General features: G+C 39.6%; 1 long non-coding RNA gene across 1 annotated transcript in view; it reads right to left on the reverse strand.

The window, feature by feature from the left end:
• Positions 1-1,172: 1,172 nt before the first annotated feature.
• The window catches only part of LOC142073503 (uncharacterized), a 110,225-nt gene continuing 85,649 nt past the window's right edge, over positions 1,173-25,748 (reverse strand). The window contains exon 4 of the long non-coding RNA XR_012670387.1: positions 1,173-1,250. This is a non-coding gene — a long non-coding RNA (uncharacterized LOC142073503). The remainder of the gene's footprint in view (positions 1,251-25,748) is intronic.

Raw genomic sequence — 25,748 nt, forward strand, 5'->3', positions numbered from 1 at the left:
AACCTCTTTCCAAAGAGGTACAAGTAAAGAAAGGTTTTCCTTGAAGCGTAATATTAACAGTTGTAAGCTTTACTATATCAATTTAATATCACAGACGTTTTGTGAATAATTCTCCATGGGCAGGTTCCTTCTGAGTCCTTGGTTTTACTTCCAATATTAACAGTATTAATAGGGTTAAAGGTGCTGGCGTGGTGAATTTATGGTCGACATCTCACAGTCCGTTAAAGCAGGATCACTAATGGGTGACCTTGAGGTTTGACTGTTCCAGACTCAGGAAGATCAAGTCTCAGCCCCCTCCTTCAAGTGCTCTGACCCTTCCATTCTCACTATCCATGGCCTAACCTTTAACTCACTGATCTTTGACCAAATTATTAAGCAAACACCTGCTTAGGTCTCTGACCAAGGACTGTAGACCTGGAGAGCTACCATAATTTCCTGTGAATTATCTGTAATAACAACAATAGAAGCCTAAGGAGAAAATCAGAGGGTAGGTTTACAGTAAATAATCATGCTGCTATTGAGCATATACAGAATGGACCCCTCCACAGCCCTTACCTACAGTAAATCAATGTTAATCTAGTTGACTGTGATAATAATGGCTCGTCAGCAGATATAGTTTCTTTTATTTGACTTGACTAGGACAATGACTAGGTAACATTTATTTCCTGTTACTAAAACGGAGACAAAGAATAAAATTAATCCTTTGATGCCAGGGATTTCCTGTTGATAATAATGTGCAAACTGCATTAGTGCTTAACACAGTTGCCAAGAGTAACTAGAATGAAAAAGACTGAAAAAATATCTGTAGATGGCAAATACTGAAGCCTGTGTAATGTTATCTGAATGACACATGAAAAGAATGATCTGAATTTCACCAGATTTTCTTGTGTTGCCTGTTCCTCTCTGAGCTTTTGTAATGTGATGTTGTAAATCTGCATCATTTGAGATTAACTCAAACCTGAGTAGCACTAATGCATTGATTCTTCTTACGTAAATTGGTTACAAATTATTTAAATCCTTAATCACAAAATGTAGGAGAGTATAAATGATCATACAAATACTAGCCAATTCATATAAACCAAAAACTAGAAAGGCATTAATTTACCAAACTAAGAGGTATGGGCCAGATTTTCAAATTAGTTATACACAATCATGAGCATATATTTGCACTTACCAGACTTGATATGCTCACCTAACTGGCCATATATGCATGAAGACACCTCATTTGCACACTCCCATTGGACATTTACCTGTGTAAATTAGACATACATAAGAGTAAGTGTACAGTTGTGTGCTGCAAAGCCTTTTTTTTAAAAAGCCTCAACAGTGCAGAAAATTTTGAGTGTGGTTAATTGTTACATAAGGGGAAGTATTTTAATTGTTAGCACCTCTGGTTTGCTGGTGGGGGGATGGGTGGGATGGGCATGGCTGAAATGTAGTTATAATGAAGGAAATTGCATTTTTAAGTTTGTTAAAGGTGCCCAGAGTGAATGGATAGGCACTTTAATTTTACATGGATAAATCTAAATAAAGAAGCCAATTTTGTGTCACTAACTTTGAAAATCTTGCCAATTATCACCCTGATGCAAAGCCCATTAAAGCGACTGGGAGTCTTTCTATTGACTTCTGTGGGCTTTGGCTCATGCCCTATAATATTATCTCCTCGTATTGGGAATTACGAAAGAAAATCTTCATCTGATAAATGAGAAAGTGCCCTTAGTATGATATCTGAAATAACGATCAAGGATTACATATCATGGAGGTAAATAATATTCAAAATTAACTGATAGTTTTATTTCAATCAGCTTTCTTGATGGGTTATTAGCACTGCTTCCTCTCTGTATTTTTCTGTGCTATCTGCTTTTGTAGTCTAAGGTATTGGCTGTCATTCCATAAAAATTGGTATAGCTATATCATTCATTACTAGAATAAGGGTTACCTAACAATGTTCTGAATGAAATTAAAGGAAATTTAAGACAAAAGAAGTTCCCCTTCACTGACTGTTACATGTCCAGTATTAAATGTTTGATCAATATACTATGTTTCCTGTGTGGAATGTTATTCTGACTCACTGTCCAAGCTTAAAATGGTTTACATAGATTAGTTTGAGGATGGGAAAAAGCAAATCTATTGGTCAAGATTCAGTTGCAAGAATCACCTCTGCTGAATTTAAAGCACAAAGAGAAAGTATACGTGTGTCCTAGTCTATTACACCTGATTAAATATAGGAATCCAGAATGGCCGACAAATATTTTCCAAAGTGACTAGCGAAAAGCTAATTTAGAGGTAACTAGGAGGCCCTGGCTCAGGAGTCTGACTATCAGGTCCTGTGTGAGTTAGGATAGAATTTACTGTAAAAGTGAAGCAGAGTGAAAGTCGGAGGCATTCACAGCAAGGTACTGGTTCTGAAGGAGGTACTGATTGGAGGAAGAGCATAAGGTAAAAGATAATCATTTGTATCACAACACAAGGACTGTAAACAGAAAATGGATTTAAAACTGAGGTTTATCTGAGTATATATTCTTGCTGTACAGAGCCATTAACTAGTGAAATTCAAGAGCAGATTATTGTAACCTTTAGTTAAACACTTAGGCATTTTGCCTACAACTTCACCTGCCTGTCAGTACACTTGGTCAAATTTTGCCCTCATTTACACACATGCTACGTCCACTGAAGTCATTTTCTGCCCTCAGTGACAACACCAGCCCCACTGAAGATGAATTGTTCTGTTCCTTGAAAGAATACAGATGATCAAGAAATGGCTTGTGGGCCTGATCCAAAGCACAATTGAAATCAGTGTGATCTTTCATATGGGCTTTGGATCAGGCCGCATATAATTGTGCAATATACAGAATACACTGCCCACACATCAATTTGTGCTATGACATAGTTGTTCTTAATATTTTATTCATATAAAACTTGTTTATTTCAATCTTTTGTTGTGCACTTATTGGCAGAAAACTGTGTCAACAATACTTGACAGATTTACACGTCAGATTCAGCCGGTGTTTTTAATACACTTTGTATACCACTGATTGTACAAAAATAGACTTGAGTGGCAAGTTTTATATACAAGTTAAAGAAGTCAAGTCATATCACTGTTTAGTTGATATGATTTTTAATATGTTTGATTTGTGGATGTGTTTTGCAGTCAGATACTCCCATCTTTGGGGGGGGGGGTTGTTTATATTATGTAATGAATAAAATAGCTTACTATATACATTAGCTAGAGAACTGATCATTCAAAAATGTACTTTTGGATGAGAAAGAAAAATGAAAAGCTTTTCTTTTTGTTGCAGAACTACTCTTAGTAGATAAAAGGTTGCAGTCTTTAAATTTTGAAATTATACTAGAAAACAAGTCATTACAAAGTGAGTTTAGGTCTAAAAATCCCTCTGTTTTCTTATTAATTGTTGGAGGGGAAAATGTTAGTAAAAATACTATTCTAGGTAGTTTCAAAAGAAAATCAGACACTACCGTATATGGAAGACTGGAAAAAGAGCACCCCTGAATGAGGAATATACATCAGTCACAAGCATCAATAAATAAAGCACTTTTTCATATGCAAATGGGAATTTCTAAAGTAAAGAAGGCATTGTTTTATAAATAGTGAGATAATATTCTTGAAAAAGGTTACTAGTGATTACATAAGTTATCTCTACCATAAAGAAATTTAGAGCTCACAGTTGCTCTTTTCATTAAAAAGGCTTTTCATCTAGTCTCATAGAGACAGCCAAACTCTGCATTTTAATTAGAGATAATAAATAATTATATCACTTAGGAAACTGAAACGATTAAAGTCTTCTTGTGATGCCGTGCAGTATAACTAACTATATGTCTGTCACTGCATAGAGATATGTAATCTGTTTCTGATTCACAGATCATGGTAAAAGAAATAATACATTTGCTAAGTAAATGTAAACAATATACAGGGCCTGATTCTTATTTAAACTAAGGCTCCTTGATACCACTCAGGTCATGTAAAGGGTCTTAAATTAGGTGTTACAGACAGTTTACAGCTAGCACAATGAAAGAGGCTTTCCTGTAAATGAGAATTGGACCCATAATGTTGAACAGAAAGGACAAAAATGATTAAAATAAGAAAAACAAGTGACTGTCCAGCACTGATGGACCTGATCCAAACCCCACTGAGGTTAATGGAAAGCGTGCTTTGGATCAGTCTCTGCGGATCAAGGTTTTAATGCAGCCAGGTTAGCACTGAAAGCTGAAAAGAGAATTCAAAATGTGGCTCTCAGATGTATTTTGGCTTAAACCAGGAAGTGGAATTTCTTATTTTTTCTGATCACACAGAGGGGCATCTTCTTTACATGAAATTACTGCACCAGAGTCAAGGGCAGAAAAAAAAATGCAGAGACAGACTTCCCCAACTTATACACCCCACAGGGACCAGCTGATGTTGAAAAAGCAGAGAAGAGAGCCATTAAAGTATGGTTTGGGATTGACACTGACCTAGGTCTGCCATTCTCCATTGTCCTGCCATCTGCACAGACGTGAACTTTGCCTCCAAAACTTGGCTTCTCAATTAACATGTCCAGCTGGGGGGAGAATTCCGTCATTTGCCTAATATCATCATTGGTGCTGCTCTGACATATTAATATTAAAAATATATGTGAACAGATCGAGGATTTGCTTAAGCACTTCTCTTTTTTATTTCCATAATAGACAGGAGGTGAAAGTAGACACAATATAATTTGAAAAGCATAACCCTGATTAGGCAGTGATTGGTACACAGCTTACATTTAAAAACCTTTTCATTATTAGCACAGCCTGTCAAATCCAATTATTCTTTTTTATTATTTTTTTTCCTATTCTGCAGGGTAGATGTAAGATAATGTGATGGTTTGAAATTTCGTAAACAGTAAATGGATTTAAATGCCTGCCTCTGTTTTGTTGCACTCTTCATACTTGTGATTATTATATCCTTTGTCTTTCCAAGGAGTTTGCAGAGTAGGTATTTTTAATAAGTTATTTCCCCCCCAGTTTCCGTTCCTTTTTAATTGGTGATTTTGTTGAAACTAGACATAGACTTAAGTTGCATAATTTTCCAGATCAGATATTATGGCTAGAGGTTGTCGGTATCTGAAGTATCAAAAAATAAATAATATAATGGTATACAGAGGACTACACTCTATACCATTGAGATCAATGACTTCACAAGGGACAGGAATGGGTCCTCAAAACTATGACCAGACTTCTAATGTTGGGGGGTTGTTGCCCCCACTCAAAGATTCTAAAAGTATGATGTGTTTGTAGAACACAGCAAAGGGGAGCCCCCATCCTGACTGGGGCCGCTGGGCTCAACTATACTATACATGAATAATTAATAATACCAGTATATATTTCTTTCCAGGCCCAGTTGAAGGTCTAGCCAGGAGTTTCCACCACAACCCCAGCAATACGCTGAATGCAGCATCACACTATTTAAGAAAATGCTTTGAACAAGGAAAAAGTCGCCATTAGACTATTTGTAGTCTGCCTGGGGCTGAGTTCTGTAATGTGATGTTTTAGGCCCTGACCATGCAATCCTGCAGTTGCTTAACTTTCTGCCTGCAGGTAGTTCTACTGAACTCTATAAAACAACTCAAATATGTAAAGCTAAGTATGTCCGTAAGTGACCGTGTCTGCTTAACTCCCATAAACTCCTTTGAAAATCCAGACCTAAGGTATTTTTAAAAAGTGGGATTTTCAAAAGCACCTAGGTGATTTCGGAGCACAAGCCCTACTGACTTTTAAGAGGATATATACTCCTAAATCACATAGCCTCATTTGAAATCTCACCCAAAATACAGTTAGTACCGTAATGCAAAGGTTTTCACGTCTTTTCTCATGGTTCCTATAGTCATAGAATATTTCATCACATAGGAATTCTCAAAGCTACTGTCGTCAGGCCTTAGTGGCACTAGACAATAGCTGCTGCGGAAACTAACTTCATTACTACTCTGTCTGAGTTTGCAGTGTGACAACTAATAGGAATCTTTCCATTGACTTTCATTGACTAAATCAGTATCTATGGTAAGGCGTTGATGAGCTATAAGACTTCTCTTAGTAAAAGGGCATGCAGGTGAAAGCTGTTTTCCTTTAAAATGTATTGTGTGTTTATTGTCACAAAAAGAAAAAACAATAATAGAAAAAAATAGAGTTGTGCCATGTCCCCTTTTTGCAGGGCACTTTTACATGATTTCATCTTAAACGACAGGAAACCTATGACTTTGGAACCGGCTAGGTACAATGGAAACTCTACCAAAGGAAAATTCATCGACCTGGTATGACTGTGGCAACTTTGTAAACTTTTCAGAGCTTTGTAAGCTTTATGTACGTGCTCCACCGAGCACAAAGGGGCCCCAGTCTCAGCTGGGACCTCAAGATGCCACTGTAATATGAATAATAACTTGGCACATACATCTGTGTATGTCTAGGCATCATTTTGATTTACAGGTATTGCATATAAATGTGGGTGAGATCTTGATTTCACAAGCATTATTGGAAATCAGATAGTTTGCTTTGATTCCAGTGCAAGCTTTGGCTCAAATTTATGGATAATTACTTCAATTAGATTATTTACATCCTCATGATGTTCTTAGATTAGACAAACTTAGACATGCTAGTTGGCCATCAAAAATAATATGCCTCCAAACAGAGGGAAGCCAGGTGGTTACTTTCTTTCCCAAATCAGTTGTTCAACTTTTGCATGGCAAGTCCTCATTCACAAAATTGGCATTACCTAGCATGAATGAACATGAACATGCTTATTTGCTCTTCCCATTTCTGAGAATTTTCTTTGTTACTGAAAATCTACATCTGGCCCTTTTAACTAGTATTATATGTAGCTAGTGTTTTGTAGTATTTTCTAGGAGAGTCATCTTAAAATGTAAAAGTGAAATTCCTTCTCGAAGCTTCATCTGCAAGTACAGTCTTCCTATATAAGTGCAGTCATTTGTCAGAAAAGTTGTCACTTATGTGATGCTTTATTTTGCCATATTTCTTCATTTTAACCTTTTCCTCTCTCTGACATAAATTCAGGTAAAATGTGACAAATTTTTAAATTATTTGCTAATCAGTTGGATTTTATTACTAACAAATATGAAATAGATTTTGTTTTCACATGGTTCAAATAAAGAAACCTGACCCTATATGCATCAATTATAATACAACGCTAACTAATTGTAATTATGTCTGTTTTCACTTTAGTTGAATTCTTCCGCTAACATCTTCATTCATCTGTATATTTGTAAACTGAGAAGGCCGCAAGGAAATCTAAAGTTTTCTCTTTTTTATAATGTAGTTTAGTGTCATTATTTAATATTGAGCTAGTAATGTGAGAGTTTTACTCTGCCATTTTAGTTCAATATCACTTCTTGTTAAGAAATCTACTCATTATCAGAGAGGCAGTATGGTCTTCTAGATAGATAAAGGTTTAGAGAGGAAAGAGAGGCAGAGAGCTGAATTGACTTGTCCAAGGTCACTGGCAAAGCCAGGAATAGAGTCTAGATGTCCAAATTCCCACTCTAATATGCCACACCGATCTGATCTGCCCAGCATAATGATCATGAACTGAAATATTAAGCAACTTATTGGAAATGAAGTTAAGAACATACAAACATAGGAATTGCAAAACTGAATCAGACCAGTGTGTCCTTCTAGACCACTCTCCTGTCTCTGACTGTAGTCAAAACCAGCAACTTCAGAGGAAGCAACCTTGCATTAGGAAGTTATAGAATAACCTGCACCTAGGAAAAATGTTCTTGTCACCCAAAGTTTGGCTTATGCCTGAAGCTTGAGTATTTACATCCTTCCAGAGATTGTGCTTATTCAATTTTAATATATTTACCACTTTAACTCTGGCTATTCTTCTTATCCATATAGAAGTCTAATCCTATTTTGAATCCTGCTAAGCACTTCCTCAGTCATACCTTGTGGCAATGAGTTCCCTGGGTTAATTATATTATTTTCCCCCTTTTTGGATAGGGAATTGAGGCACAGAGGGATGAAGTGACTTGCCCAAGGTCATACTTGAACCAAGGTCTCCTGAGTCCCCGTTTAGTGTCTTCACCTCCAAGTCCAGTGCCTTAATAAATCCTATACCTTTATCTCAATGCATGGTTCCCTTCCATTGCAAGGTTTGGAGCAGAGTCAAAAAGACAAAACCATGCAGAAAGCAAGCCTAATTCTTCTCTTTTTTACTCCAAGTTGACACCATATCATTGGGCACATCAAGCTAGAGACTGTGTATGGAATCAGGAGCAGTTACTCCATGGGGGATACTCTCCTGGCAACACAGAGGAAAGCTCTAGGTATGTTAATGCTACCACTTGTCGCTTTAAATTCTGTCCGCACATTTGCCCCCTTCCACAGGCTTAGCAGGTGGGAGCATGACTTCTAAGCAAGCCTAGGGAGAAAGGGGTCAAAGAGCAGTCCAGGTCTGGAGGCTGACGATGCCATGAGGCCATGCCCCATCCCTTCCCCTCCACAGTGGGAAGAGGATGTGAACTTGTGGAGTTTCTGCCAAACTTGCCAACTTTGGAAACCCAACCCCCGCCCCTCCCCCCCAGCATTGTTTTTCCTTAAGAGGCGAAAGTTATCTGTTGGGTTTTCTTCCTCTCTTTTGTGAAGAATAAATCTGTTTTCAGAAATGCTTCAAATATTTTACTTCAGGCCATTCAGAGACTTCTGTCTTGTGCCTCAAAGGCACTCTTAGCTGAGCTGGTTTTAGGATTTTGAAGAAGGACTTTGGAAATGTTGATATACAGTATAACTCTGAGGCACCTGCTTATGCTAAAAATGGATTATATATTTTATTCTTTTCCCATGGGTGATTATAATTTTCATCTCAGTATGTACTTTAGTGTGGTGTGATGGTTAGAAGCAGAGATTTGGGTCCTGGCTTCTGTTCCTATTGGATCCTGGCTGCTATTGACTGCCTGTGTGATGTCAGTCATGTCACTACAGCCCACATTTTCAAAAGCATTCATTAACATTGGATAGCTTAATTCCTGGGTACCCATTTTGAGCTGACTGGTCTTTAATATTCAGAGGTGCTGAGCATCAGCAAATATGATACCAAAGTCAGTAGGAGTTGTGGGAGCTCATGACTCCTGTAAGACAGACAAAAGGTCTCTCAGTTTGGGCACCAAAAAATGTGAAGCCAAAATTAATGGACATTTCTGAACATTTTAGCTTTTACCTTTTTACGCCTCAATGTACCCCTCAGAAAAAGAGACACAATAATCATTACCTACATGGATGTGGTGAGCCTTAAAATAATTAATATTGATAAAGTACGTACATCTTTGGACGAATGAGTTAGAGAAGTACGAAGTTGCCAGACTCCAATGCCTAGGAATTTCACTGATAATCTTGCATCACTCCTGGCACCAGTTCAGCAAAGAATAATGTTAAGCGGGTAAGTCGTTCCAGTGGGGTTCTTCACATGCTTAATGCTAAGCCCAGGCTTCAGGCTGAACTGAGGCCTCTATGAATTCTGCCTTTTCAGCATCCAATATAAAATGAGTTATCTACTTTTTTCTTTAGATATTTATGCTAAAACCTCGGGGATGTGGCAGAACAATGCCGTAGCCAAGCAACACAATAATAACAATAAAACATGCATAGAAAATGAGACGTTCAAAAAATTAATGAAACTTACAAACGGAAATAAGCTATACCAAAATCATCTCTGAAGTATCTCATCTGAAGTAGATCCCTGGCTTTACACCAGTGTGATCTGACATGCATAACGTATATCTCGCATGTACTGATGTGTATAAAATCAGGCATTTTTTATTTTATTTATATCTTACTCTATTATCCAATATGTCTTAGCAACAATTAACGCAGTTTCATAGTTGATACTTTTTCAGATCACACTTGGGCAGTTTCAAAGGCCGCAACTTCGTTTCTTCTTCCTTAGCATGTGAAGTAATATTTTTTAATGGAATGTTATGTGCCTAGAGCAAGGAGACTCATGCTGAAACTGGACCAGAGACATTAACCAGCTCAAATGAGAAATACAAACTAAAAAGCCAGCTGACCATTTTGGAAACATGCAGATAATGTGTATGTCACTTGAAATTCACATGCATTTGGGATCTGCAGAGAAAAGTAATATACAGCAATGATATCTTTGATCATCGAAAGAACTCAGAAACATAGGAACTGTGTCGAGTGTAGTTATCATCAACCCATTTTCTATTCCCAGTGCACAAATCATTTCATGCATTCTACAACCCAAGCCATGATGCTGGGCTTCAAAAGCAATTTCAGCAGCAAAATAAGGTGCTTTTCTTCAATTTTCAAGCCATTTGTATGAGGTTAGTGTTGTTTACCCACCTGGTACACTGATATTTACATACCCCTTTAAAGAAAATTGGTAGGTATGATTTATGGAGTACTGTAAGAGCGCAATTTTCCATGTAGTGCACCTAATCTGAAAGGGCACATGCAAAGGTCACTCTGGCCATACAAATACCAAGTCTTCTCTTTGGAATAAGTTAGGATATTCATTTTTCTTGGAAAATGTCAGCAGTACCCTACTCCAGGGGTTAGTTTATGCAGATAAATGCGTAAGCCTTTAATCTTAAGGCAAAAATGCTCTACATCAATGTAAGAGAAGTCCATCTATCACTGTTAAGACCTGTAATTTGTTTTTATTTAAATCCCAAGCCAGGGCAGCCTGGGCAACAAAATTGTTAACATGGTAGCTCACATCTGAGCCAAGATTAAAGCATGTAAACATACATCTGCTTTCAACCTGGGTGAACAATACACCATGTCTTCTGAAAACCATAATCTGGAATTCAGACATCTTCAATATCTGCTCTTGTTGTGCTGCTATACAGTCTGAATGTGCCTGACCCTAGCGTGTTAAATTGTCCAGTAAGTACCCTGTACATTTCCAGCATTTTATCTTCCAATGAACAACAATGACAAATGTTCTTATAGTAAACAATCCATAACTTAAAAAAAGAAAAAGATTCATTTTCCATGTGTGGACAAAAAGGACATAAGCTGAAGAATTGTTTTAAGTATTTCCAACGCTATTTTTCATAGGGAATATTGATTTTATTTTTATGTGGGAATGCTTCATGCTTTGTGGTTATTATAAATTGAAAAAAATCTTCATAAATACGGGAAGTTGTGATTGCAACAAGCAACAGATCCATCTTGACTGTTAATCATATCCATGAAGGTAGATGTTTTTACAGATTGATGTAAAACAAGGCCTGAAAATCTTGTTGTAGGGGATTTTATAATGAGAGGCTGGGCTTTATCCCAAGCTCTTCTTGCAACAGGAAACAAAGTATACAATGTTAATTAGGTCTAGGAGATTTTAAAAGGGAAATCTTATTGAAGTGGGCTTATTTAAAAGGATAGGAAACTAATATTTTTGGTAGGATGTGTGTGGGAAAGATGATGTGTTAAGTATTGTTGAACTTTGTCATCCAGCCTAACCAATCTAAAAATCAGATTGTGCATTTACATCTGGTTTTGTGTAAGGATGGTGCAGATGCTGGGGGTGCAGCCAAGTCTCTACCTATTCCCCTCCCCCGACTCCCTGCTCCCCACTTATTTCCTCAGGGATGGCTACTGGGTACTCGGCCCCTACTCCTCCTTATGCCATAAAGTTGGGTCACAGCATGACCCTAAAAAGAGGACCATTTCAAAACAGCCCAGGGACCCTTCCCACAAAGCCCTGGTCTAGAGCTGGACATTTTGTGATTTGCTATGTAGTACAATAGATGTACATGCCACTCTGCAAACAGGAAAAAAAGACTCAGGACCCAATTCAGTGCAATGGCTTGGTTTGGTTAGATTTGGAGGAATAATCAGCTCTGTGGTATATCATGGAGAATGCAACATAAGGACTTTTCTGGCCACAGAGATCTAGTGTATCTTTCTTCCTTTCCTCTTCAGTGCTCAGAAATCAGGGATTTGTAAGAATAAAGCAAAATTATACAGGCAATATTATATCCTCATCCTGCGGTGTGATACATGTGAGCAGAACCCTGAATGCACAGCATCTGCCTGTGAGCATATCATTACAGAACCAGGACCCTAGTCACCACGGGTGAAATCCTGCCCCATTGAAACCAATGGGAGGTTTTCAATTTACTTCAGTGGGGCCAGAATTTCTTCCCCCCCCCCCCCCCCATGACATTTTCTTCTAAAAGACACTTAATTTTGATAGGACAGATCCACTGTGTCGACCAGACATGCTGCAGTTGGTTTATGTCCCTGAAAACAGGGTTTAAAGAGTTTCAGCAGACTAAGTTACACAAGGATTGGAAATGGCCTTTTAAAAATGGTGCTTGTAACTGTCAAAGAGCAGTAGCAGAATTTTATTTCTAGATCTGTTGGCAGTATGTAGGATGTGGGGCTGATCTGTAGTAATTTACGAATATTGTATCTTGACCAGGATTTGTGATGTTTACTGTATGCATACTCTGAATTAATTCACTTGTCAAGGTATACACCTGGAAAGAGAGGGTTGGATCTGATATTCACATCTCTTGGCAAACGCTTCACGGGATAGGAGATATAGCAGAGCCATCTACTTTGATGCATACCTCCAATATCTGGCTGGGCTGCTGGAACTCAAACAGGGAGTGAGTCCCTGAAGCAGGAGCGGCCCCAGCCATTTTGCTAGCCAGGATGGAAAATGTTTTTGGTACCCCTCCCTGCCCATCATCTACCAGATGTGGACAGGTTACAGCGCTTCCACTTCAGAGAGATCCAAGAGATATGTTCTCTTTAAGACACCTTAATGCACCAGCAGGCATAGCTGTTGTATGTTACACATAGCACCACCTTGTAGCTAATAGTATAATACAATTTGTAATTCCATCCAAGCCAGCCAGTCAGCAGAGAAAAAAAGTAAAAAAAAAGTACAGCACTTTGGTGCCTCCTGGAAGCAGGGCAACTGCTCTACTTGGCTCTCCTTACAACAGGTCCCAACCTGAAAGACAGGGTGTGATTGAAGCAGAGACTGCTGGGGGCAGACCAACACCTGAACTGCATCAGAGGTGACAACCCTACTCCAGAGGTTGAGGGTCAGATAGACCTACCCAGGACTACAGGTAAGATAGACCTTTTATTGAGTTCAACTCTTTTTTTTTTTTTCTCCTATGTTATGCTTTCTTCCTGCTGTTGAAATTACATCTTGTTCTGAGAGAGCTGTCTGGTCATCGGTTGTATCTACTGGTCACGACCTCCCAAAGGGAGCTGAACCCAGCTGCTAAGTAATCATGGTTGGTACACAGGATGTTGTAGCCTGGGATCCAGTCTAAGAGTGGGAGAATTGCGGGATACCACCCTGAGAAAGGTACAGACAGACAGCTAACACCTGAAGAAATGCATGCAGAGAGGGGTCAGAAGTGTAGCTAGCTCTATAGCTGTGACAGACAGTAATTAGGAATGAGTGAATTTGGTCTGGCTAAAATAAGAACCAGCCTAAATGTTTGCCTTAAAGTCAAACCAAATGAAACACAAAACTTGGCCTGAAAATGAATCTAATCGAATCCCCAATCAATGCCCAAAACTTGAATGAAGCAAAGAGCTGAAGCAGATGAAAAACACTGAGTTAAACCATTGTTTTATGTAAAATGTTCAAACATCCTAATGATCTTCCATAGGATTTGAAAGGTGACATATCTCAGCTTTCTTTTTAAAGAATCTGTTGAATTCTGTAGCTCATTAAAATGAATTCTAATAAAGGGAAATGAATTCCTTCCACAAGAGAATGTGAGGCTGGGAAACAAACAGTTTAATTTTCTTCTTACTAATAGTTTCCAAAAATGAAATAAAAATATACTCTTGTTAGAAAATCTAAAACTTTTGCTATGGACCATGTCAGACATCTCCTTATACAACCTCTCCATATTGCCATTAAAATAAAAAGTAGCACAAACTGGATGAGATTCTAAGCAGGCTATTAGTTTGCCATTGAAGCATAACCAATGCCTCAACTAAAACAAGCAAACAAGCAGTTGAACATGTTAACATAATTTTCTATCATTTCTTTTTGATGTGGGTTGGATGGAAAAATCTGGGATGCAAGCCATGATGCAGATTTTCAAAATTGATTAGCATTTTTGGTCCCTGGCAGCAATTTCTGTGGTGGGGTAATTTATTTTAAGCTAAAATTGATTAGTGTTTTTTGGAAAAATGTGCACCAAAATTGCTATGCAAATCAAAGCAAATGAGGCCATGAAATGATGGTAGGAAGGGGGAATATAGTAAAATATTAGATCAATCCAATGAAGGCCAGTAGATATTGCAGTATATGTAATATGGCTGTGAATGGCTATCCTTGTTTTTAGATTAGCTATTTGTAATTGTCAAACACTTGTTACAGTATGTAAAGCGGTTAGCATGTTTGTGGAAGAAAGATTGTTTTGTTCATTGTCATAACATTAATCACATTTTAGTTCTAATATAGATGTAATATATAATTCCACAGAAATTCCATTGTAGCTTAATGTTAATGTCCACTAACTTTAATGTTTCAATGACTGTAAGAACTGTCATTGAAAATGTTCAGTCAGTCCCAGATGACTGCTAGTGTAAATGGATTGTATTTTTACAGTTCTTTGACTTCCTCTCTATTTTCAACAGACGAAAACAATCCTTACAGCAACTATGTTACTTTGGTGTTATCAAACACAAACAGAAAGTTAAGGAGTGAGTCATACCAGGGCAACTCTCAAAAGAATGAGATCCTTCAAAGGTCAGCCTTTCTTGCTTGTCAATTGTTGACATTTAAGCTTTTATTTCAGTCACTGATAATGTTTTCTGAGATAGTAAGGAAGAATTGATGTGGTGGTATGCAATTATGGCCATAATGAGATGCAAAAATGCAAATAAGGTGGCATGTGCCAGTTCTTTGGAGTGCCTTTTGTCAGAATTGCAGGCACCATGAGACTTTGATAGATACTATGTTAGTACTCATAGTTAGAGCTCTGATATCTTTTTAAAAAAGCATCTATAATATGCTATCTCTGGATGCTGATTAGCAGTAACCTTTGAAGATGAAAAATCCAAAGGTCTTTTTTTTGGTAAATTCTTAAAACAGCACTGAACTAATTGTGACAGTATCACTTCACTGCAGAAGCGGACTGTATCTCTCTATATGCCACATTTATCTATCAGTGCTGTTGTATCTGATTCAGTCGTATTTACTATTCCGTGTATCCTACTGATTTTTTTACACACTGCTGTTCGTTAATTATTTTAATTTTAATTGCATTTTTGAAAGTAAGAGCTTATAAACCACAATGAAAATAGGAGAATAATATTCCTATATATTTCTTCACAAAATTAAAAATTACCTAAGATCTCTGCAACTTGAGTCTCTAGCTTTATATCAGGAAAAGTGTAAGAAATATGATTCCTCCACAATTGTGTAAAATATCTGATATACAACCTCTCCCGCCAATCTAAATATATATTACGCATTACGTGATATAGGGCTTGATCTTGCATGATGCTAACCACTCTGGCCTTGATTCAGCAAAGAACTTAAGTACATGCTTAAAGTTAAGCGCTTGAGTCATTCCATTGTCTTTAATGAAATGACTCGTGAATACAATTAAGCACTCACTTATTGCTGCTTTGGGGCCACAATCTACAGCACATTGCAGGGTCAAATCTGTAATTCCCAGGCCCAACTACATCCCAATTTCTTTATAGTAATTCCACTTCAAAAACTCAGTGCAGCTAATTATTGTGCTTTTTGGTAGTTCAAAGTCAGGATGATCTATAAATAATCGTTAAAAAGTTGTTTCCGCAGAGATGTACATGTCACAGATGTGGAACTCAAGCATATGAAATGTTCAGACTTCTGTCTTGACCTCAGCCACCTGGATTCACTGTTATAACTTCAAAACATGCTCATGTGTCAGACCCAGTGTGGGATCTGCAGGTAGATATGAAACAGAAAGGAGATATGAAAGGAGAAAGAGCTTATAAACAGTGGATCTGACTCCACGCTTCCTTTCACCAATTCTACACTGTTATTACTCCATTGAAATCAATAGTGAATCAGGCCCAGTAATTGTTTGCAAGAGAATTCTTCCCATGTTGTTTTAGTGTTTCTTAAACTTAGAAGAAGATTCCAAAGGCAAGAATAGCTGTTCAACTGCTAGTGTAAAAAGGGAGCACATCTGAGTTTAATTGCATGGAATAGCTACAACTGTCAATACTTTCCTCTCCTTTGCAGCAGCTAATATATTCAGATTTTAAATTTCTAACATGGAAACCTTAAAACAATTAGATTAATTTCTGTGTGTTTGTGGGGTGTTTTGCATACACTATGCATTAGCTTTGATGTTACTTCACTAGGGAGTTGGTTGTCAATCCTTGCGTACAGTATACTCCACAACTTGTTTATGTGGTTTTCTTTTATGGTGCTCTCAGATATAAAGCTGCTGTACGTTGGCTACCAACTTAATCAATCCTCATCATAATTATACTCATCGCATTAACAACTTTCTATTACACTCAAAAATACTTAGCCCTGGGGAATGGTGTTAATAAGTAGACGATATATATTTCAGGCAAAACTTCAGTCTTTTGTATTCCTTGCAGATTTGAATTTCAGATGGCTATCTCTGCTTGTGAAATAAAGGAGATGATAGATTTTGAAGTCTCCCATCTCGTGCATGCACTTGCTTGCTTGCACACTCTCTTTTTTAATAAGAGGCTCCGTTAAATGATTTCCTAAAGTAAAGCTCATAGATTTAAGGTCAGAAGGGACCATTATGATCATCTAGTCTGACCTCCTGCACAACGCAGGCCACAGAATCTCTCTCACCCACTCACTCCTGTAATAAACCCTTAACCTATGTCTGAGCTTTTGGAGTCCTCAAATCATGGTTTAAAGACTTCAAGATTCCTCCAGCAAGTGACCTGTGCCCCATGCTGCAGAGGAAGGTGAAAACCCCCTAGGGCCTCTGCCAATCTGCCCTGGAGGAAAATTCCTTCCTGACCCCAGGTATGGTGATCAGCTAAACCCTGAGCATGTTGGCAAGAAACACCAGCTGGACACCTAGGAAAGAATCATCAAGGCAGAATGGTATGCAACCCTTAGATGTGTATAAACCAAAAAAGTAGTTCTGAATCATACTGTTCTAGAAGCAGAAAATTGGCTATAGCATATAAACTTATTATTTATTATTTGTATTAATGTAGCACAGGAATCGGCAACCTTTGGCATGCGGCCCGCCAGGGAAAGCTACTGTCGGGCTGGGCCGGTTTGTTTACCTGCAGCGTCTGCATGTTCGGCTGATCACAGCTCCCACTGACCGCGGTTCACCGTCCCAGGCCAATGGGGGCTGTGGGAAGTGTAGCCAGCACATCCCTCAGCCCATGCCACTCTCTGCAGCCCCCATTGGCCTGGGACGGTGAACTGCGGCCAGTTGGAGTCGCGATCGGCCAAACCTGCAGACACTGCAGGTAAACAAACCGGCCCAGCTTACGCTGAGAGGCCGCATGCCAAAGGTTGCCGATCCCTGATGTAGCACCTAAGAGCCCCAATCATGGACCAGGAGCCCATTGTGCTAGGTGCTGAACAAAGACGGAACTAAAAAAGTTCCTGCTTACAACCTAAATATAAGGCACGAGACAACAGATGGATACAGACAGAGCAATGGGGGAGTATAAGGAAATGATGAGACAATAGTGGTCATCAAGAGAGTGTGTGGCTGTAGCCTGTTTTATACTTGTCCATTTCATGGGGAGTCAGCATGTGAGGCAAAAACAAAGTTGGAAGCCTTCATGATAACACCTCTAGGTCCTCCTAGTCTCATGTCAATAAGCCCTGACCTATAAGGCAGAAAACTTTAAACAAAAGAGCTGGGATGAAATCTTGGTCTCATTGAAGTCAATGGCAAAACTCCCATTGACTTCAGTGGGGAAAGGTTTTTACCCACTATACAGCAAAAAAATTAAGTACCTCAACATCAGGCTGACAAGGACTGATTAAGTTGTAAAAGGAGTGTTTTGGGTTTGGAAGTTACCCGAGCCAAATGTCACAAAACATAAAACTACAAGCCTGATTCAAGGATCGGCATCTGTATGCATTTTCTGGCTGGAACTTGTTTATTCTTCCACATGCTCAGGTGCACAGGATGTCCACCAGCTTCTTCCATTTATTTTGGTCTTGTGCTGGCTTCTGAATTGGTGGATTTGGCTTCTTTCTCTATTCTACATAAAGTTTCTCTAGGTTACTCCCTTTTTCTCTGTCCAGGTTGTGTCCATATTATCACTTGCAGTGGCAGTCATATGGGTGGCATCCTTAAAGCATGTCCTAAATATGTCGATCATTGTCATTTTCTCTTATTTGGCACATTAGATTGGTTTGCTCTCCATAGAAGTTCTAATATTGCAAGAAACTCTTTCCATTGTACTCTAAAGATCCTCTGCAGCCATTTACTTTGGAAGGAGTGATCTTCTCTAGAATTTCCGTTGTAGATTTCCATGACTGCTCCATAGGGAGGCAGACGTGATGCTGGTACTAAAAATTTGTATTTTTTGTCAGTGCCAATCATGCTCATAAAAAAACACGTGCTCAGAAAAAAACATAACTGGTGGTTATTTCTGCTATGCTAGTTATCTAGTCTTTGGTCTAACGATTCAGTTAATGAGCCCATCCTGATTACACTGAAGTCAACGGGAACTTTGCTGTTGATATCAGTGCCTACCCAGCTGCTGGTCTGACAGTTTGATTTGGACCTATGTTGAGGTGGGAATCTGCACAAATTGCAAATGACTTGTCTTCTGCAGGAAGTCCCTCCTCTGCAGAAGCACTTAAAACATGGGAAAAACAGTTTCAGCTGATAACTGCTGAAACCTACAGAAGTCTCTCATGGTCCTGACACTGAGACACAGTGTGCGTCAGATCTGGGGTCGAATTGAGACAGTCTGGTAACCTAAGCACATCACAGCATGAGACCTCTTCTACTTTCCCTTTCATGGCTCCACCTGTGTGCTGTGTCACCACTCTCACCCTCTGTCATGGAAGCAGGAGGGGGGCCCTCTTAGAGAGACTCCATTGAAACCCCTAGGAGCAACAGGGGTCTCTTCCCCTGGGTTTTGCAGGAGTAGCCTCAGGGGTCCCCAGTACATATTCTAGCATCGGGGTATATCTACTTGGGTGGGCTGGGGTGACCCTACTGAACTCCTCTGTCACACACAGAGTTCTCTGCAGGGGTTTATTAGCGGGGCCCTACAGCAATGTGGTCTTGGAGTGAACACTTCACTAAGATCCGTGGAGCAGATCTGTCACCCCTCTAACAGCTACTGTTTCCCCCTGAAACACTCCTGTCATAGTCCCAGTGCTCTGAAACCGCTCTGAATGAAGTTCAGACAGGACTCTAGTGCAGTGTGTCTCCCCTCAGGGCACACTTTCACCAGGGCAAGAAGCCTCCTCAGCTTCAGCACTTCCTGGGTCTGACCGCGGAACGTTTAGCACCCCTGTTGACACACTGAGCTCCCTGCAGTGACTCCACCTGGATGGGACACCTGGGGAAGCCTTACATGTCCCCAAAGGGGCCGTGCACCACAAATTTGCAATCAGAAGCGACATTCAGCCAGAGCTGTAAAACAGAAGGGTTTATTAGTCATTGGGAACACAGTGTAGAACAAATCTTGTTAGCACAGAAATCAGGAACATTTAGTACCGTCCATCATGGGTGGTGGGGGTGGGGGAATCCAGAGCCCAGGGCCCTCCCTACTGAGTTCCAAACCAGGAGACTGATTTGCTTCTAGCAGCCCAGTCTCAGACACCTCTGTTGCCCCTCCTCCATCCTTTGTTTCTTTCCTAGGCAAATAGGGCACCTGATATTTGTTCTCCAACACCTTCAGTTGGCTCCTTGCAGGGGATGAGCTCCAGCCATCAGTTGCCAGGATACGAAGAGTCAGCCACTCTCTGTGCCCAGATAGTCAGTCAGCAATCACACCTGCCCTTCACGCGTCTCTGCAATGGTCACACCCCCTTATCCCGCCACCTAGATACTCGAGTAACACATAGGGGAAACTGAGGCACACACACTGTATTTAGAGAAAACATAAAGAACATTCCTACTTCATCACAACTCCACCATCAGTTACCCTTGTCACATTTTTTCTCACCATCATTTGGGCTAGAAACTTACTTTATTTTTAAATGCAGGCCAAGGTTCTGCCCTTTTCACGTCACTCCAGGAGCTGAGGGCCTAGGCACAGGCCTGTACTGCCTGTGCCTTAATATGACCTTGATTACATTGAGTCCATAGTTATCAGAATCCACTAAATGGCAGCTCCCGTCAATGAATAGGTATAATATGTAAGGGAGCACACATGGTCAGCTGTGGCAACATGACCAATGGACAAAAGTAACCTCAGGCATATAGATTTTATGCTCTCTAATAGCTGCCAGCCAGCCGGGTTGTGTTTCAGTGAGTGCCTGTGAAACTTATATATATTTTTACACCCTTAGAATTAATATGAGACTGCACATCACAGATGCAGGTGAAGCCATAAAGTGAAAGTTTAATAGGAAAGGAATTCAAGGTAACAGAGCCTATAACACAAATAGTTCAGCCACCCTGTACATTAGACAATTACCAGGTTCAATTTCTTCTTTACTTTTGGTATGAGTAACGTTGACTGATTGTGGGTGGATCCCCATAGCTGATGAGCTACTAATGCAACTAATACACTAATGCTCCTTTAGTTCAACTGGAAAGGGCCTGTGCTTTTTGGAGCAAAAAGCTTAGGGTTCTAGTCTCGTGTTCATGTCCATGAGAGATTTTACATAATAATTATATCTAAGGTCTGGAGCTCCTGGATTCATTACAACTGGTACCCAGCTGTTGAATTTGGATTACTTAAATGCTTGGGGCAAATTTATTTCTAATCTAGGTGGGTATATGTGCAATTCTTTTTCTGGCTTTGTGTAGAGTTAGAGGTTGCTTTAACTTCTCCCTCTTGCACCTCTGAACTGGATTCTGTGAGGGGAGTGGAAAACAGTATAAGTTACACCAAACTTGACTCTCTCTAAACTTTCTTTCACAGCTTGAAATCTGTCCCCCTGACAATGAAATAACAGAAGTACCACAGCACAAGCTGATATAATCTGACTTTGGCTGACTCTTTTCTATACAAACTGTTTAAAAAAAGTCTATCTTAAAGTAAGAAGAAATAACCTCTAAATATCATGCCTGAAAAGGAAAAACCACTATTATGCAAGACTAACTATTAAAGGAAAAAAGACACAAGCTCAAAGTGATATCTTTGAGCATTTTAGTAGGGTGTGAAAGGTTGGTAGGTCTCAGTAAGGAACCAGGAAGGTTTACTACACAAATTTCTCGTGTTAAAAAAAAATTACAAGAGGAAGTTAGCAAAATACATCAGAAATCTGCCACAACTCAACTGAAGAAGATCCCTATGGCCTGCTAAACCCAGTGTTCTGAGTTCAATCCTTGAGGGGGCCATTTAGGGATCTGGGGCAAAAATTGGGGATTGGTCCTGCTTTGAGCAGGGGGTTGGACTAGATGACCTCCTGAGGTCCCGTCCAACCCTGATATTCTATGCCCAGAAATTAGATCCCTAAGCTCATGGCAAGAACCAGTCATCCAACTGCACCTCCTCCCTACTGAGCTTGATCTGGAGCGAGAAGAACCTGAGTTCAGTTCTACAGCTGTTCACCTCAGGCCCTTTTTAAAGAGGAGCTTGCTCATAATCTTTCACCTAAAAAAGTTAAGAGCTGCTTCTTCATTCAGAAAGGGAAGAAAAATATTCATATATAATGCAAACTGACCAGCTAACACAGCACTACACAAAACTAAATCATATTCTTTAATTTAACCAAGTTGCCTCAAAATGGCCACTTGAGTCCTAAATTACATTTCTCAGAACACCACAGACCGAGGGTCAGGGGGCACACCTTCTTCCTAGGCATATAAACTCCAGGTTCTGGGTAGTTCTGCAGTAAAGAGAACAGTCATGTTAGGTGGGGTTGGTTCAGTTCTTGGTAATCATCCCACGGTACAAGCAAATAATTGACTTCAAAAACTCTGCATTAAGGTATCTTTTTGACAATTGATGCATGGTTGCATAGTGTCTAATTGGCCTCTTAAATGTTTTCTTTTCAGGGGGATAACTCCTTTGCTACTGTAATGTGCAGAAAAATACAGGTCTTTATTAAAAATAATCCTCTCTCTTCACTGCCTGTATTCTGTGTCTTGGAGTGAGGTTTGCATTTTTCAGTATTACTCCTGCCCACACCAAATCAAAGGAAATAGCTTCCTTGCCTAATAATACTGCTGATGGCCATGAAACCACACCCACCTGTTTATACATGTGCTGTGTTTCTTGGGCCAGGTATCTTCACCCCATGGTCTAGCTAGTTACTGAACATTGTAATTATTGTAAGCTGTTGCAGCCCAATAAATATTAGGTTATTAGCCAATTAGTCTGATGCCTCCTGAAGGGGAAGAACTTTCTGTTCCCAGTGACAGTAGAGTAGCTCCAGAGGTTTGGGAGGAGCAGCAGATCTTAGAAAAGTGTTACCTGCTTTCTAGTGTGTTCTTCCCATGCTTTCTTGAAGGTGCTGGGAAGGAATGAGGGCTTGATCTCACTCTCTTATTCAGGCATGCCCTGGCTGGCCCAGCTAAAGTTACTGGTAGAGCTGGAGAGTCTCCTTCTGTGCTCTCCAGCATTTACAGCCAGTTTATGACTGCCTCTTCTACAGGTAAGCTAGAAAGGGAAGCGACTCCCAGTGCCCTCTCTGCCCCAGGAAGGGCCAGACTTAATTTGGCCTGTAGGGAATGGATCCTGCCTCTGTGCCCTAAAATGAAAAGGCAGGAGTTGATGGCTGCCAGCCTTACAGAGTAAATGAGCTCTGCTGTCTTTGATGCTGTACAGTGTGATTAAAATAAAATCCTCATTAATGGAGATCAGATAAAGTGCTTCATGCACTGAACATCACAGCCATACATATATAGCACTCCTCTACTTTATTAGCCTGCTTGCAGTATCTCACCAGTGATCTCAGCCTGCTGAGCTGGACTGCCTACTTGCTCACCAGGAGTGAAGGATAATTAGTTCTCCATGTTGGCTGTGTCCTGAGCCTCTTCTGAGTAGAGGTTGACAGCCATGTGTAGCATTGTGATGTGGAATACTGGTCATTAGAGACAGAGCTGAGATTACCTATCTTATTTCCTCTATGACCTAAGGTCAGAATTGAAGCATGGTCCCTGAAGTGAAAGGCTTTTGCTTTGTACCTAATGCTAGTATGCTAAGTAGCTTCTTCAGAGCTGGCACCTCAGAGAGCCTGAAAATCTAAAATAAACATCATAATTAACATGGGTAATATGAATAAAATGGTCCTCTACATATAAATCATGGTTTGTTTGTTTATGAGCAGTGTTACCAAGGTAGCAATGAGAGATTTGGTTGTACGCATTTTGAAGCATCACTAAAGAATGTTGTTAGTCCAGTATCCACCCACCTGGTAATGAATTATTGGTGTCATTTGAAAGACGAAGATTAAAATTTGTGACCTCTAGGGAGAACAGAGCAGATCCTTACTGCAAAGGGGCTGGAGAGCTGGTGTAAGGGACACCCTGGGGATTTACCTCATGTAGGGAATCCCTGAGCATGACAGTGCCACGCTGTTCCCGTCTTAATAGCCAGTGTAGGAAGTCACTGGTGCCATAAAAAGCATGCTTTGTGAGAAGAGTGCGTGTATATAAATGTATACACGTGCACATGTGTAGATATGTGTGTAACACACAACACATATATGTGCTCAATTATCAGAGTTAGGAATGGGATGTCCCTTCCGCATAATCCCTGTCTGGCGTTACCAGCCCTTTGGGGGCCCTACCTAGCTGGGATACTCGAAGAAGCCCTTATTCAAGGACTAGAAAGCTGCAATGGGCTCCCTGGTGGCTCTTTTCTTTGCTGCTCCCAGCCTTATTGGGAACAAGGGATGCAGGGCAACCTCTAATCATTCACTTCCATTGTCAGCCAGAGGCTTGGAAGGTCTGACTCTCGTGTTTCATTCTTTTAACACAAACCTACAATATGTTAAGCAATCAACCTTTTTCTCTCCACTCACAGTTCCTGTCCACAATTGTTTGATTCAGTCTTTGTATGTATGCTGTATACATATTTAAATATATATGTTATAGATATAATGTGTGTGTTTATATAAATTATGCATGTGTGTGTAAATGATTTGATCCCTTTTAAAAAATCATTAAACTGCCATTAGGAATATGTGGGTTTTGCTAAAAGTGTATCAACAACAAATCTGTACATAATATATGTATACTTAATTAGCTAACACCGGTTTAAATTCTTCATGGTATTCACTGATTTCATAGCAGTGACTGTTTTGTCACAATCCAGTATGTTATTTTTACAGCTAGCTTCTATCACTGCTGGTAGGTAACTATGTGATATATAACTTGCAAGTAGTCCTGCTGTTTGTTACTGGCAATTAATTTCTCTGCTGCCTTTCTTCCATTCAGACCAGGCCTTTATGCTCTAAATCCAGCTATTCTAATACTCCCCACTTCTGCTGTGTAGAAAAGACTCAGACTGACAGATTATCGCAGGGCAGTTAAGCATGTAATTGCTCAAATGAGTTAAAATCCCTTCAAATATCTGTCTTTGTACCTCATCACACCACTTCATGGACTCAAATATTTGACAATTGATGAAGATAAACTAAAGGGATCTTCATTAGCTACCAACCACCGTGACAAGTTCTTTCAGCTAAAGGCTGGCGAATTTTGGGACTTATTATCTACTTAAAAACTGCAGGAAAGCAGAAAAATACTTCAGTGTACTTTAGACTAGAGAAAACTAGGAGCTTACATGGTAGTTAGGGTCAAACAAAACTGCAGTTTGTTAATCTAGAGCTGTACTTGTCAAAAGTGTGCAGTAAGACACTCAAGGAATCTGACTGAACAAAAACTTAAGGGAAATATATCAAAGTTCCGATGACTGCAGTCATCAAAACCTTCTGGTGAATGGCAAATGCAATGATCGTATTCATTACAACATCAGGGTGCAGCAGAAATCCATTTGCCAAATTAAGCCCTTTTATTAGCACATAGCAACTACACTGGTGTGAAATAGTAACTTCTCACTCACATAGTTTTGATGTCCGGTGCCAAGTCTAAGTCGAGGGACAGTGGGGGTGAGCTCTACCAGTAACCTCCATGTAGCTTTAGGGTGCTGACTGAACTGTGGAGGATTAAAGTGGAGGAGCGCTGGGGATACATCAGGCCTTCCTCTGTTTTGATATCCCACCAATGTAATGGGTAGAGGTGCCCATTAATGGCAGCTAGATGAAAAGTGGGCGCAAAAGTAGTGCTGAAAAATAGTAAGTGTGTGTGTGTGTGTGTGTATAATCATGGCCTCACTGAAGTCAATGGGGCTAGAATATATATGATTTTATTGCTTTGCATTTTTTACTCTTTTCTGCAAAAAATGACATACAATTTTTGTAAATGGTAAGAAATGTCATTTGCCTGAACTGAGTAAAATATTTGCTATTTTTACCTTTGAGCAAGGGGCCAGCCCAGGCCGTTATATAGTGACACAAGAGAGTTGTGGAGGTAAATTCTAATAACAATAACAGTATTTTTTTATTGTTTCCTTCATCAAAGGAACTCAATGTACTTTACAAACTTTATTTAAGGCCTATCACTGAAACACAGTCATCTCTAAGGCAGTTG

The sequence above is a fragment of the Caretta caretta genome, chromosome 10 (genome assembly GCF_965140235.1).
Source record: "Caretta caretta isolate rCarCar2 chromosome 10, rCarCar1.hap1, whole genome shotgun sequence".
NCBI classification, from domain to species: Eukaryota; Metazoa; Chordata; order Testudines; family Cheloniidae; genus Caretta; species Caretta caretta.